Source organism: Vulpes vulpes, chromosome X, assembly GCF_048418805.1.
Source record: "Vulpes vulpes isolate BD-2025 chromosome X, VulVul3, whole genome shotgun sequence".
Classification (NCBI taxonomy): Eukaryota; Metazoa; Chordata; class Mammalia; order Carnivora; family Canidae; genus Vulpes; species Vulpes vulpes.
Window position 1 is genome coordinate 44,714,071 of NC_132796.1, and position 15,866 is coordinate 44,729,936.

At 40.4% G+C, this 15,866-nt stretch overlaps 1 protein-coding gene across 3 annotated transcripts in view; it reads left to right on the top strand.

Annotated features, from left to right (window-relative positions):
- KLF8 (KLF transcription factor 8) overlaps window positions 1–15,866 on the top strand; it is a 322,445-nt gene that overhangs the window by 216,339 nt on the left and 90,240 nt on the right. The window lies entirely within an intron of this gene.

Below are 15,866 nucleotides of genomic sequence, written 5' to 3' on the forward strand. Positions count from 1 at the left end.
TTTATATACTGTAATTCCCTCAACTTCCCCTGGAGCTTTGGAGCTTTCTAGTGCTGTTTTGTCAAGAGCTTGCTCTTCTGTTCTTCCAGCTGGTCTTCTGTTGGTGGGGTCTGCTGCGCTGATTCTCAGGTGTGTGTACCTGGGGGAGATGCCTGCCCCCTGCCAGATACCAGGCTCAGTGGGAGATGTTTACCCTGTAAGACCTCTGTTCCCTGGTGGCCCCGCCTCTCCCAGGCACAAGGTGAAACAAGGAGGAAAAGCAACACTGGCAGTGGCCAGATTTCCAGCTCTGGATTCAGCTCCCTGCTAGTAACTAATGCAGTCTCCCAGTCCACAATGGCCTAGATGCTCCCAGTTTGGCACAGGTGCACTGATCTGCACAGCTTGGGGGCGCCCGGTAGCAGGAGAGCCCTTGCTGGTCTATGCCCTGTCCGCTTCCACCTGTCCTGTGGGGAGTGCAGGATCGTGGGCTGTGTCGACTGTCGCCCTGGGATTGGGCCCTTTTTTGTTGGAATTGTGCTCCTGGGGCCGTGGCTCTGGAAGGCAGCAGGGTACAGAATCCTCCGTCCAGAGCTGTCCACCTAGCCTAACCGACTCACTTCTCCCAGGTGCCCTGCTGGGTGCGTGCTCCAGCCCTTTACCGAAATCTGTCCATGGTTTGTGGTGCACTTTCCACAAGGCACACTTCCTCTATTAGTGACTCCAGGAGACTGGAGGCTTCACTGCCCCTCCTGCGATTTTGCCCGATTTCCCTGCTAAGCGCTTTTCTGTCCAGGAAGAATCCGGTGCTGATTTTTAAAGTTCCCATTTCTCCAGGCCTGGGCTTTCCTGTCTCGGAGGCTTTAGCCCGGCTCCTCACAGTGCACCTCGCCCACTTGATTCTTTTTTACTTTATTTTATTTTCTGCCTTCCTACCTTGTTAGAAGCGAATACCCTTCTCTTTGTAGCATTGTGGCTATTCTCTTTTTAAATCTCAGGTTGAATTCATAGGTGTTCAGGATGGTTTGAAAGTTATCTAGGTAAGTTGGTGGGACCAGGTGACTTGAGGACCCCTACTCCTCCACTATCTTGCCCTGCCCCTCTCCTCCTATTCTAAATGCAGCCTTGCTGGATAAAATATTCTTGGCTGCATATTATTCCTCTTTAGCACATTGAATATATCATGCCAGTACTTTCTGCCCTCCCAGGTCTTTGTGGAGAAGTCTACTGCCAGCCTCATATCTCTACCCTTGTACGTTAAGGACCTCTTGTCTGCAGCTGCTTTCAGGATTTTCTCTTTACCCTGAGATGGGCAAATGCCACTATTATATGTCAAGGTGTTGACCTATTTTAATTTATTTTGAGGGGGTTTCTCTGTACCTCCTAGACTTGAATGCCTATTTCCTTCCCCAGATGAGGGAGGTTTTCAGCTCTAATTTCTTCAAACTCACCTTCTGGCCACCGCTTCTTGTCATCTTCTGGGACCCCTATTATCTGGATATTATTTCACATTATGGGGTTGCTGATTCCTTGAAGTCTCCCTTTGTAATCCAGTGTTTGTCTTTCTGTCTTCTGTTCACCTTTGTTATTTTCCACTATTTTGTCTTCTATACCACCAATTCTTCTCTGCCTCATTCATCGTCACTGTTAAAACCTCCATTTGTGACTGCATCTCCATAAAAGCACTTTTAAATTTCAGTCTGATTATATTTTAGTTCTTTCCTACATTTAGGGATTCTCTAATGTTTTCTATGCCTTTTTCAAGCTCAGTGAGTCTCTTTATAATTACTGTTTTAAGTTCTAGTTCAGACATCTTACTTATGTCTATATGATTAAATCCCTAGCAGTGAGTTCTACCTTCTGTTCTTTCCTTTTTTTAAAAAAAGATTTTATTTATTTATTCATGAGAGACACACAGAGAGAGGCAGAGACACAGGCAGAGGGAGGTAAAACAGGCCCCATGCAGGCAGCTCAATGTGGGACTCAATACCAGGACCCCAGGATTATGCCCTGAGCCAAAAGCAGACGCTGAACTGCTGAGCCACCCAGGAGTCCCTCCTGTTCTTTCTTTTAGGTTGAATTTCTCTGTCTTGTCATTATATCCAGAAAATAATAGAAGGAAAGGGAAGAAAAGAATAAAAGACAATAATAACAACAACATCAGAAAAAAATCAAACTAAACCAGAAGAGAACAGAAACAAAACAAAATAAGAGAAAGTCAATCAGAAAACAAATCAAAACAAAAAACTAGATCCTGGGTATATTTTGGTCTGCTTCTTAAAGGAAACTAGATCCCAAAATACAAAAGATTGTGTGTGCATGTGTGTTTGTGTGTGATAAAAAGAAAGGAAAGGAAACGAAAATATATGCATAAAGTATGTATAAAAATAAAAATTTATGGGCACCTAGATGGTTCAGTCAGTTAAGTGTCTGCCTTCGGCTCGGGTCATGTTCCCAGGGTCCTGAGATTGAGTCTAACTTTTGGGTTCCTGCTCAGTGGGTATTCTGTTTGTCCCTCTCCCTCTGTAGCTCCCTTGCTTTTGGTCTCTATCTTTCTCTGTTAGATAAATAAATATTTTTTTAAAAAATAAAATAAAAATAAGAAAATAGCTACAAAAATAAAACTGAAAGACTAAAGAATAAAATAAAAAAAAAATAAAACCACAGATACTATATACTGTTTTCCCCAAGAACTGAAATTTTGTTGGTTCCTGCTGGTCTTCTGGGAGAGGGACCTGTTGCACAATTCTCAGGTGCCTTTTCCCTGGTGGAAACTCACCTCTTTTGCCGGGGTTCAAAGTTCAGTGTAAGTAGCTCTGGATTCCATTATGTGGTGCTGTTTTAATCCCTGAAGGCTTTCAGCACCTATAGGGGGATGAATATTGTGACATCCCACTCTCTAGCCCCAGACCTGAAAATCTGTGCCACCTACTCTTCAGTGAGCCCTCCTAGAAAAGCAGTCAATCACCCCTGTCTCCCTGTTTTCCATCTGAATTCAGTGTTCACGCAGCCCTGGCCTGAGCAGTTTTATGTCAGCCATGCAACTGAGGTTCAAGTCTCTAAATTGTATGGACTCCTGGGGTATAGACCCACAGTCTTCCTCCTAGGGGAGGAAAGTTCTTGCCAAGCTTCTGCCTTTTGCTGGGTCCCTGCCAGGAGAGCAGTGTTGCAACCCTGCAGTGATTTGCAGTTTATGGCAACACCAAGCAGAAAGCTGGTGCCTAGACTGTTTTCAGCTGGTTTCCCCACTCTGATGCCTGGGAACCCAGCTGTACTCAGGCACCCCTGTTATTCTTGTGACCCTGGATATCCTGAAACTACACTGTTCCACCTGGGATTCTGCCCAGCTTTGCCACCTGAGCACCTGTAAGCCAGGGACGTCCCCCACTATAATAGACTTCTAAAACTTAAGATTTTGTGTTCTGCTGCATATAATAATTTGTGGTAGCCTCTTTAGGTTAGCTCCCTCCCTGCTGCCCTATCTTCCAATATATCCCCTGAATTCAGGTCTCCACACCTCTTACCTTCCAAAAAGTGGTCACTTTTCTTTTTTTTTAATTTTATTGAGTTATTCATGGGAGACACACAGAGAGAGGCAGAGATATATGTAGAGGGAGAAGCAGGCTTCCTGCAAGGACCCCGATGCAAGAATCAAGACAAAGGCAGACGCTCAAACACTGAGCCACCCAAGTGCCCCACGTGGTCATTTTTCTATTTGTAAAATTGCAACGTTTCTTTTTTTTTCTTTTCTTTTCTTTTCTTTTTTTTTTTTTTTTTTTGATCTTCAAGTGATTTTGCAGGTGTTCAGAATGATTTGATAACTATCTGATTTTTAGGGACAAAGGAACTTAGGGTCCCCTACTCCTCTGCCATCTTCTTTGCTCCCTTACACTTGGTATTTTGATAGGGTCTACATCACATTTGTAGATTGCTTTGGGTAGTATAGACATTTTCACAGCCTTTGTCCTTCTGATCCATTAGCACAGAATGTCTTTCCATTTCTTTGTGTTATCTTCAATTATTTCATCAGTTTTTTTTATAGTTTTCAAGGTACAAGTCATTCCCTTCTTTGGTTAGGTTTCTTCCTAGCTGGTCATATGGTGTTTGGTGCAATTGTAAATGGGATGAATTCTGTGATTTTTCTTTCTGCTGCTTCATTATTGTTGTACGGAAATGCAAGAAATTTCTTTACATTGATTTTGTATCCTGTGACTTTATTTAATTTTCTTTTCATTTATAGCAGGTTTGGGTGAAGTCTTTTGGGTTTTCTATATAGAGTATCATGTCGTATTACATAGTGAAAATTTGACTTCCTCCTTGCTTGTTTAGATGCTTTTTATTTCTTTTTATTCTCTGATTGCTCTGGCTATGATATCCCATAGTATGTTAAATAACAGTAGAGATACTGGACATCTTTGTCTTGTTTCTGACCTGAAGAGAAAAATCTTTTAGTATTTCTCCATTGAGGATGGTGTTCCCCATGGGTTTTTCATATATGGGCTTTATTATCCTGAGGTACATTCCCTCTAAGCCGAATTGTTGAAGGCTTCTTTTTTTTTTTTATCATGAATGGATGTCCTACTTTGTCAATTTCTTTTTCTGTTTCCACTGAATGTCCATTTTTTCATTAATGTGGTGTGTCATATTGATTCATTTATGAATATTGAACCACCTTTGCAGCCCAGGAATTAATCCCATTTGATTCTGGTGAATGATTTTTTTAATATACTGTGGGTTTCAGCTTGCTAGTATTTGTTGAGAATTTTGCATCTATGTTCATCAGGAATATTGGCCTATAGGTCTCTCTTCTAATGGAGTTTTTATCTGGTCCGGTATCAGTGTAATGCTGGCCTCATAGAATAAATTTGGAAGTTTTCCTTCCTTTTCTATTTTTTAGAATTATTTGAGAAGAATTGGTATTAATTCTTTTAAATGTTTAGAATTCACCTGTGAAGTCATCTGGCCCTTTTGTTTGTTGTGAGTTTTTTTATTACTGGTTCAATATTGTTGCTAGTTATCAGTCTGTTCTCATTTTCTATTTCTTCCTGTTTCAGTTCCAGTAGTTTGTGTGTTTCAAGGAACTCATGAATTTCTTTCAGGTTGTTGACTTGTTTGCCCAGAGTATTTCATAATATTCTCCTACAATTGTTTGTATTTTTGTGGTATTGGTTGTTATTCTCTCTCATTTGTGATTTTATTTATTTGGGTCTTCTTTCTTTTTTGCTAAGTCTGGGTAGAAATTTTTTCAATTTTATTATTTTTTCAAATATCCAGCTCCTGATTTCATTGATACTGTTCTATTTTTGTTTTTTAGTTTCTACTTCATTTATTTCTGCCCTATGTTTTATTATTTCCTTCCTTCTTCTGGTTTTATGATAATTTTTTTATTCTTTTCTGAACTTCTTTAGGGGTAGGCATAGGCAGTTTATCTGAGATTTTTCTTACTTCTTGAGTTAGGCCTGTATTGCTATATAATTCCTTCTAAGGACTTCTGCTGTTGTATCCCAAAACTTTAGGACCATAGTATTTTCATTTTCATTTGTTTCTGCATAATTTTATTATTTCTTCTTTGATTTCTTTGTTGACTCATTTATTCTTTAGTAACATTTTTAAAAGATTTATTTATTTATTTATTTATTTATTTATTTATTTGAGAGAGTGTGCATGAGTGGGAGGAGGGGCAGAGGGACAAGTAGACTCCTTAGTGTATGGGGAGCATGACCCAGGTCTCAATCTCAGGACCCTGAAATCATGACCTGAGCCAAAGTCCGACACTTAACTAACTGACTCACCCAGGTGCCCCTGTGTAGTATGTTTTTTAATCTCCATTTATTGGTGGTCTTTCCAAGTTTTTTCTTGTTCTTGACTTCAAATTTCATAGCATTGTGATCAGAAAAGGTGTACAGTATGATTTCAATCTTTTTGTGTTTATTGAGGCCTGATTTGTGACCCAATATGTGATCTATTCTGGAGAATGCCCCATGTGCCCCATGTGACCCAATATGTGATCTATTCTGGAGAATGCCCCATGTGCAAAAGAATGTGCATTCTGCTGCTTTAGGATGGAGTACTCTGAATATATCTGTTAAGTCCATCTGGTCCAGTGTGTCATTTAAAGCCATTGTTTCTTTGTTCATTTTCTGTTCAGATGATCTGTCCCATTGATGGAACAAGAATGTTAATATACCCTACTATTTTATTATTGTTAATTAGTTCCTTTCTGTTTGTTATTGTTTTATATATTTGGGTACTTGAAAGTTGAAGACATAAATATTTACAATTGTTATATCTTTTTGTTTGATGTTCCCCTTTATTATGTTATACTGCTATAGTGTTATAGATGAAGAGCATCTCTTGTTACAATCTTTGTTTTAAAATGTAGTTTGTCTGATACAAGTATTTCTACTCCAGCTTTATTTTGACATCTGTTTACATGATAAATGGTTCCACATCCTCTCACTCTCATCCCTCATCCTCTCAATCTTCAGGTGTCTTCAGGTCAAAAATGTGTCTCTCCTCGGCAGTGTATAGATGGGTCTTTTTTTTCTTCTTATCCATCTTATAACCTATGTGTTTTGATTAGAGCATTTAGTCCATTTACATTCAAAGTACTTTTTGATAGATACATGCCACTTTATTACTTGTTTTGAAGTTGTTTCTGGAGATTTTCTCTGATCCTTTCTTGTCTTTGTCACTTTTGGTCTCTCCTTTCCCCTCAAAGTGTCCCCTTTCATTTTTCTTCACAGGGCTGGTTTAGTGGTCACAAACTCCTTTATTTTTTTTGTCTTGGAGACTATCTCTCCTTCTATTCTGAACATTAGCCTTACTGGGTAGTTTTCTTGGGCACAAATCTTTCCCATTCAGTGTTTTGATTATATCATGCCAATTTCTTATGGCTTGTCAAGTTTCTACTGAGAAATCTGCAGCTAGCCTTATGGGTTTTCCCTTATAAACTAAGGACTTATTTTGTCTGGATGCTTTCAAGACTTTTTCTTTATCACTATATTTTGCAATATGTCAATATTGCAAATATTTTGCAATAATGTCAATATGTCTTGGTATTGGCCTGCTTTTGTTGATTTCAGTGAGAGTTCTCTGTGCCTCCTGGGTTTGGATGTCTGTTCCCTTATGCAGATTAGTGAGATTTTCAACTATTATTTCTTCAAATAAATTTTCTGCTCCCTATTTTTCTCTCTTCTTTTGGGAGTCCTTTAAGAGTTACTGAGTTCCCTGAGTCCAATCTCATATTGCATACTTATTTTTTCTCTCTTTTGTTTTGTTTCATTACTTTCCATTAGTTTGTCTTCTAGGTCACCAATTTGTTCCTTTGCTTCTTCCAGTCCGCTGTTCATCGTATTAAACCTATTTTGTTTATTGCATTCTTGTTTATTGCATCTAGTTTATTGCATTCTTCATCTCCAATTGATTCTTTTCTAACTCTTTTATGTCTCCCTGCTGTCTTTTATTTTTTCCTGAATCCCAGTGAGCACCCTTATGATTGTTGCTTTATATTCTCCATCAGGCATGTTCATTTATATCTCTTTTGTTTAGAACTGTGTCTGTGGCCTCCTTATTCTTTCATTTGGGATAGATTCCTCCTTCTTTGCATTTTGTCAATGTCTCTTCCTTCTTCCTTGTGTAAGAAAAGCAAGGTATGTCTCATGCTCCTGAAATTAATGGCCTTAAGAAGATGTCATGTAGTGGTCAGGGCCTGGAATTTCAGAGAGTGTCTATGCGTGCTCTACTGCTTTTTTTTTGCCTGTTCTATCCCTCTGGCCACTCATATGCAGAGGCTCTCCTTACCTGCTGTGTTCAGTCCCTGGCCTGAATATGGTAAGTTTAAATTAGGTTTGCTGTGTGGGGATCCCTGGGTGGCGCAGCGGTTTGGCGCCTGCCTTTGGCCCAGGGCGCGATCCTGGAGACCCGGGATCGAATCCCACCTCGGGCTCCCGGTGCATGGAGCCTGCTTCTCCCTCTGCCTGTGTCTCTGCCTCTCTCTCTCTCTCTCTCTGTGACTATCATAAGTAAATAAAAATTAAAAAAAAATTAGGTTTGCTGTGGTCTGCTTATAAAATGAGACTTGACACCACTTACTCCAGAACTGAGGCCCTGCAAAAACTCTTTGATCAGGAGATGTGGTGTTGGCAGGAGTTTGTGCTCATCTTCTGGGGATGAAGCTTGCCTCACTGAGTCTGTAGCAAGTGTGACCAAGAAGGGCACTTCCATTAGAGTGCAAAGGTGTGAGACTTGGTGTAAGCTAGTTAGGCAGCCATGTCCTTGCTGTACTTCTTCCCACAGGTGGCTCTGTATTCATGCTCAGTGGCGGTGCAGAAATGCCACCAGCCGCCTCCTTTCTTCCTGGAGAGGTGTCACTGGGAGGGCTACCTCTCAGGGAGAAGTTCTGAGAATAGCAAGTATTCTCAGTCCCAGAATACCCCAGGCATTCTTCAGATAACTGTTTCCATGATGTCTGCCCCCATCTTGTTTTCCTTCTTTCTCTCTAGGTGCAGTGTTGTGCCCTCTGAGCTCAGTCTCAGCCTAACCTGCTGACATTAAAATTCCATACTTTAAGCCCCACTGGTTGCAAGAATTCACAAAATTCAGCCCCTCTTGTTTTCAAAGCTAATGGTTTTGGGGATCCTCTTGTGTGTTCCCCTGTATGTTTCTCTCTTTCACCCTTCTCCACAACCATGGCTCCATTCCCTCAACAGCACCCACCATTCATTTCTCCCCTAAAAAAAATCTCTGTACTTCCTCCCTTCTTTGATGTGGCCTTTTCTCTCTCTTTAGTTCTCAAGTTCATTGCATCAATTTTCAGGTTGTATTCTGTGGTGTTTTAGATGATTTAGTAGTTATATATTTGTGTTCATAGGACAAGGTGAGTCTAGGATCCTGCTCCTTTGCTGCCATCTCCCAAACTCTTCTGGTATCCTTTTTTAATATTAAATGTGAGTTTTTTTCTGTTAAGAATATGTTGCATGTATGTCAAACAAAATTTATATGATAATGTAAATGCAAATGTATTTATGTGTCTTGTTTTTACCCTTAACAGTATTTCATAAATATTTTTCATTGCCACTGAGAATTATTGAAAAACTTACATTTTAATGGTTGTATAATCTATCATATGTATATACTATAATTTAGCTTCCCAATATTTTCTATATGTTTGGATTATTTCCAATTTTTCATTATTATATTTAAATGAGGGATGACTTTTGCCTCAACTCTGATTTTCTGGTAATAGAGATATTTATACTCGCCCTTTTTACCTGGCTATCAGGATGGGAAAGCACTTTGGCCTCTGTGAAATAACATCCTTCACCTGGGAGTCATTAAAATTTCACTCTGATTAACCAAGAAAACATGTAGGGAGTATATGGATTAAACAAAGATATTTAAGGGAGAGAAAAGAAAGTGAGATATGTGAGAAGCCATGACATGGAAGAAGTAGCCTTGCTTTGTGTTTCTCCAGAGATCAATCCCAGGATTAATAGAATTCTCAAGGAGGCATTTTTCAGTTCAAAATAATAAAAGTTTATTTTTATATACTGCTTACTCTGTGTCAAATACAGTTCTAAGTATGCTACATGTACATGTATTATGTTAAAAAAATAATCCTCTGGGCATCCCGGGTGGCTCAGCAATTTGGCACTGCCTTCAGCCCTGGGCCTGATCCAGGATCAGGTCCCGTGTCATGCTCCCTACTTGGAGCCTGCTTCTCCCTCTCTGCCTGTGATTGTGCCTCTCTCTCTCTCTCTCTCTCTCTCTCTCATAAATAAATAAATAAATAAATAAATAAATAAATAAATAAAATCTTTAAAAAAATAATCCTCTGAATATCCTATGAGTTAGGTACTATTATTATTCGTATGTTATACAGACACCAACCCCCAGATATGTTAAATAACTTGCCCAAGGTCACACAGCTAGTAAATGGTGAAGCCAGTATACATACATACCATTGTGTTTCTAAATTATTCAATTCTACATACTTGTCATATAAAAAGCATATGCTCAGAGTTAAAAGTATAAACACGATTGGAACTACTGATGACTGAACTCCTGACATCAAGGAACTGACAGGCAAATGTATGAGACCATTATATAAAAAAAAAAATAGGTGTACTATAATGTGGTCAGCTTCATGAGAGAAGTATTGTCGGAGTGCTATCAGGGCTAGGAAAGGGCCCCTTAGCCCAAAATAGAGGTTCAAGGAAAACTTCCTGTTGAAGTAGGTTCAGAAAGAGTATAAAATTTCATCTGGGACCAGTGGAAAACTTCTATGTTCTATTAGCAATTCTGCCATAGGCACAGGAGGATGAGGCAGGCTTGCTAATATTTATTGATTCGTGGGTTAGACTCTAAACCAAGGTGACTAATAAAGGAACTCCTAGATTGGGAAGAGAATTGCATTCAGCCATTGTTTATTAAAGTGTAATTATTTATATTTCACTTTCATGATTTAGACTTTATCTGTGTATCACCTGTATCATTATGTACTTAATATGGTTCCTTAAATAAACTGATTTATTATAGTAAGATTATCAAATGTAGCACTATGTCCATCCATGTCATTACAAATGGCAAGATTTCATACTTCTTTATGATTAATATCCCCCTGTATATGTATGTGTGTATATATATGTATATACACACATCTTCTTTATCCATTTATCAGTTGATGGCACTTGGGCTGTTTCCATAGTAATGTTGCTATAAACATCAAGGTGTATGTATCCCTTTGAATTAGTATTTATTCAAGCAATGCAATTGCTGGATCATAGGGTATTTCTATTTTTAACTTTTTGAGGAATCTCCATACTGTTTTCTGGAGTGGCTGAATCAGTCAAAGACAAATGCCATATGATTTCATTCATATGTGGAATTTAAGAAACAAAACAAATGAGCAAAGAGGAAAAAAAGAGAGAGAGGCAAACCAAGAAACAGACTCTTAACTATAGAGAACAAACTGATGGTTACCAGAGGGGAAATGGTTGGGGGGATGTATTAAACAGGTGATGGGGATTAAAGAGTACACCTATGTGATGAGCACCAGGTGTTGTACAGAAGTGTTGAACCTGAAACTAATATTACATTGTATGTTAACCAACTGTAATTTAAATTTAAAAATAGCATTACCATAAAGACAGTAAGTTTTACTCTTATAAATAGAAGACAAGCATAAAAATAAATGCATACTATTAGAAAATATTTATCTGCATACCATCTAAGACAATCCTTATTCTGCTATTAGTATGCATACCACATGTTGAAAAATACTAGGTGAAATAACCTCTTTAGGCCCTTCCTACAACAACATTCTGTGAATAGATGAATACCTCGTCTCCAATGTTTTATATTCAGCATATTTGTTTATATTCTTTCAACCTGTTGTTCACATTGCCCTGGCAAGTCCAGCTTTGTGTTTTGACCATGGAAACAGATGTAGTTGCCTCAATTCCTATGACATACTAATTAGACTTTCTTCCAAGATCAAATCATTTATCTCACCTTAGGAAGTGAATTACTACTGCTAATTTCTCTGCCTTACTCTTTTAAATTCACCACTAGCCTGACTTAAGAAGGTAATGTCCTGTCATTGTAGCTTCATGGTAGGCTGCTTTAACTACATTTGTGATATTGACTTGAGAGGAAAGGACTACTATAACACAGGAGCAGAGGAAGGAAAGAGTAAGGATGCAGTACTTCAATATGTATGTTAGTGGATATGTTTTAAGAAAGCACCAAAGAGGGACACCTGGGTTGCTCAGCGGTTGGGCACCTGCCTTCGGTTCAGGTCTGATCCAAGGATGCAGGATGGAGTCCCACATCGGGCTCCCTGCGAGGAGCCTGCTTCTCCCTCTGCCTGTGTCTCTGTCTCTGTCTCTCTCTCTCTCCGTGTGTCTCTCATGAATAAATAAGTAAAATCTTTATAAAAAAAGCAAGCACCAAAGACACAGTACCCTACTTCTTTTTTTCCCATTTCACTTTCTGAGGGAAGTGATAAGACTGCAATGGGCATAAGAATGAAAACCAATCTCCCATTAGTTTGAGAAACAGTGGGAAATGGACACAACTCCCCTGGTAGGGATGTGAGACCTGCTTGTGATAATGCAAGGATGATGAACATACGGGGCCTGTGTCTCTCTGGAGTAACTCAGTGATTAAGGAGTTCCTTTTCTCTTTATACATTTCCTTAGGCAATCTTATAGATTTATTGTTTAATATGAAAGCAAGAATGCAAATCTTTTTCTTTTACACTAAATAGGATCCTTCCCTGACTTAGGAATATACATTTTGGGGAGCAGGCCAAGCATGTTATTCCTTTACTACAGATGAGGCTGAGGTTCCCAGTTTTTCTGGTTTGGCTTGTTTGCTAAGCCTCTTTCCTCCTCCAATTTATAGGTGTGGTATCATCTAGATCTAGTGTGAAAAATCCATGCATACCCAACCTCCTAGCCCCAACACACATACCACACACACACACACACACACACACACACACACACACCACTAGCCAAGGTCTTTGCTCATAAAGTTATCAGCCTGAGTACAACTAAAATTATGAAAGTTTTAGCAGGCCTCCTAGAGATTGCCTAGGAAGGTGCTCTACTAGGAGAATTTCATACCCTGTCATCTACTCCTTACCCATTGGCCATTCCTAAGCTGAATTTAATCATGTCTCTGAATGCTTTTTTAATTATTTATGATAGACAGAGAGAGAGAGAGAGAGAGAGAGAGAGAGGGAGGCAGGCAGAGACACAGGCAGAGGGATAAGCAGGTTCCATGCCAGGAGCCCGACGTGGGACTCGATCCCAGGACCCCAGGTTCGCGCCCTGGGCCAAAGGCAGGTGCTAAACTGCTGAGCCACCCAGGGATCCCTCTGAATGTTTAAATTAAGCAATTTAGTTATTAATTGTATAAGTTAGTCTATTCATATATACAAGGATGGGAGTTATGGGAAACATGGAGGCATATTCCCAATATCTATGGCCAGAAAGAGACTCTATGGCTAGTAGATTTAAGAGCTGCCATTGCTAAGGATAATAATTATCCTTTATTGAGTGCTTTCTTTGTGCTAGTCACTGTGTTTTGTAGAGTATAATCTCGTCAGAGGCATCTCCAGTTTTTGTGAGGCCTGAAGCTTATATAGCTTTGGGGACCATCTTTAAGAAAAACACACTGGTCCTTCCCAGAGTCTTGAAAAGAGCTCATTCAAGTGAGGGGTTCTGAAGCTCAAGCTTCATTAATTTCACTGTAAAGCCATTTCTTTTTTTTTTTATTTATTTATGATAGGCACACAGTGAGAGAGAGAGAGAGGCAGAGACACAGGCAGAGGGAGAAGCAGGCTCTATGCACCGGGAGCCCGACGTGGGATTCGATTCTGGGTCTCCAGGATCGCGCCCTGGGCCAAAGGCAGGCGCTAAACTGCTGCGCCACAGAGGGATCCCTGTAAAGCCATTTCTGTATCTTATCTAATCATTTTGGCAACTCTGAGAAGTACTGGAACTAACAATATACCTTTAAAAAAGATAGATGAGGAAATTGACTTATAGAGGAGTAGAGTCACTTACCCAAGGTTGTATGGTTTGTAAATTGTCATTGTTTTTCTCCCACAATCTCCTCCCAGGCTTTCTCCTCCTTATCTAACTAGATTTCTTTCTCCAAAATATCCTTATTTTTTTCTGGTAATAAACTTAACACTGTCCTCTGGGATGTGTGGGGAGAGATCTTAGGCCATTTCAGACAAAGAAAGCAAGATGAGTCAAAGTATAGAAGATGGAACAAGCCTGGCATTCTTAGGGATTTGTAATGCAGGTAAGCAGCAAGAGCTCTGCTGCTTGAGAGGTAGGTAGACTCCAGATCACAGCAGATTAAAGATAATTCTCAAGGTGCCGCTTTAGTTTCTGAGGTGCATGATGATTCCATTCAAGTAGTTAGGTGGTGAACTACAGCAAGGAGAACAGAGAGTTTGGTGCAAACTAAGAAAAGATAAGATGATTAGAAGACGTTCAGGTAGAAATATTAAGGAAGTGGGCATATATGTGTTGGGAAGTACTGGGCTCTGAATCTCAATTTCCTTATTTGGAAAAAAATAGGATCCTGGAGAGTATAATACCTACTTTCCAGGGTTGATATCAGAAATAAATGTGAAGGGATCCCTGGGTGGTTCAGCGGTTTAGTGCCTGCCTTCAGCCCAGGGCGCAATCCTGGAGTCCTGGGATCAAGTCCCACATCAGGATCCCTGCATGGAGCCTGCTTCTCTGCTGTCTCTGTCTCTCATGAATAAATAAATAAAATCTTTAAAAAAGAAATAAGAAATGATGAATGTAAAAGCACCTGGCCCAGTAACTTCCCCTATTAGGTATTGAATACACAGTAGCTATTATTATGTATTCTGTTCCTCTGCTTTCTCCCTCCCTCTACTTTGTTTCTTTCTCTTCTCTTTCCTCCCCTCTAAAAGAATTGTGGTAGAAAAGAGGCACTGAAAAGAGCTTGTGGTTGCTTGTGAATTTCTGGCTTCCTATTAAAATGAGTTAGAGAACGACTTTCAGGCAAGGACAAAGAAATCCTGGAAATGTGGCTGTTATCCTATGGATCCAGCTCTACAGGGATCCTTTATCAATGCTTCACTGAGAGGCACTCTCAAGGCTTTGAGAACTCTATTATTCTTAGAGGTCTGGTATCTGAGAGACTAAAGGAGCTTTCACTATTCTCAGTTCCTTCCATTTTTCGTTCCCCACCCATTCTTTCACCTTCACTTCCTTCCCTTATTATCCACCCCCCAAATCTCACATCCCTTTCATCCTCCCCTGGTGAGTTAGCTTAACTAGAAAAGATAGTGATCAAGCTGTGTGCTTGTAAGCCTCTTCCTGAGACAATAAGGAAGTGAAATTGGCCTGAGTTACACCTGCTGCTGCTTGAGACTGAGGAGACCGCCAAGGGCAAGCCAGAACTCCCAGCCAGGGCCCTGCCCCACCCCCTCCCTTCTCCCTGACAGTTCTCAGCCCCACCCTGCTCCACCTCCCAATACACTCTCCAGCTGCTTGCCTGCCCCATTTAAGTAACTCCACCCTCTTGACAGTCTAGCCTGACGGGATTCAGAGTCACCCCATCCACTCAGGTCGCCCAGCGAGCACTTTTGGTTCTGACTCACATAAGCGCGAGGTTCCTAATGGGACAACTTAGATTGTCTTTAAGAAATCTCGCCCCAGACAACCCGCACGAGTTGTTGCCATTTTTCACTGAACTCTCTCCCGTGAGATGGGGGTGCCCTTACATGTTTCCACCAAACGTAGACATTTGTTCCCCAACCCTCCTCTCCGATGCTAAAACCTGCCCCGGGCCTTTTTTTAAAACTAGGCGCTGGGCTGTGTGGCGTCAGTAGTAAAGGGATCCCCTTGAATTATCTTCTCCTGGGTTTCTGTCTTGAAGGAATCCACTGCCTCAACTTTGTATTCAAGTAGTATTTGGGGACTTGGCTTGATTTTCTTAGCTCCTACCCTAGTCCTCTTTTCAAGGGTGTATGGTGGGCTTGGCTGGAGCTGAATTAGCGGAGGTGAAAGGGAAACGGAGGATCCTCAGTCTTGGCCACTTTGACTCAGAGTAATACCCTCCAGTTCCATCCATGTCGAAGCAAATGGTGGGTATTTGTCGTTTCTAATGGCTGAGTAATATTCCATTGTATACATAAACCACATCTTCTTTATCCATTCATCTTTCGATGGACACCGAGGCTCTTTCCACAGTTTGGCTATTGTGGCCATTGCTGCTAGAAACATCGGGGTGCAGGTGTCCCGGCGTTTTATTGCATCTGCATCTTTGGGGTAAATCCCCAACAGTGCAATTGCTGGGTCGTAGGGCAGGACTATTTTTAACTCTTT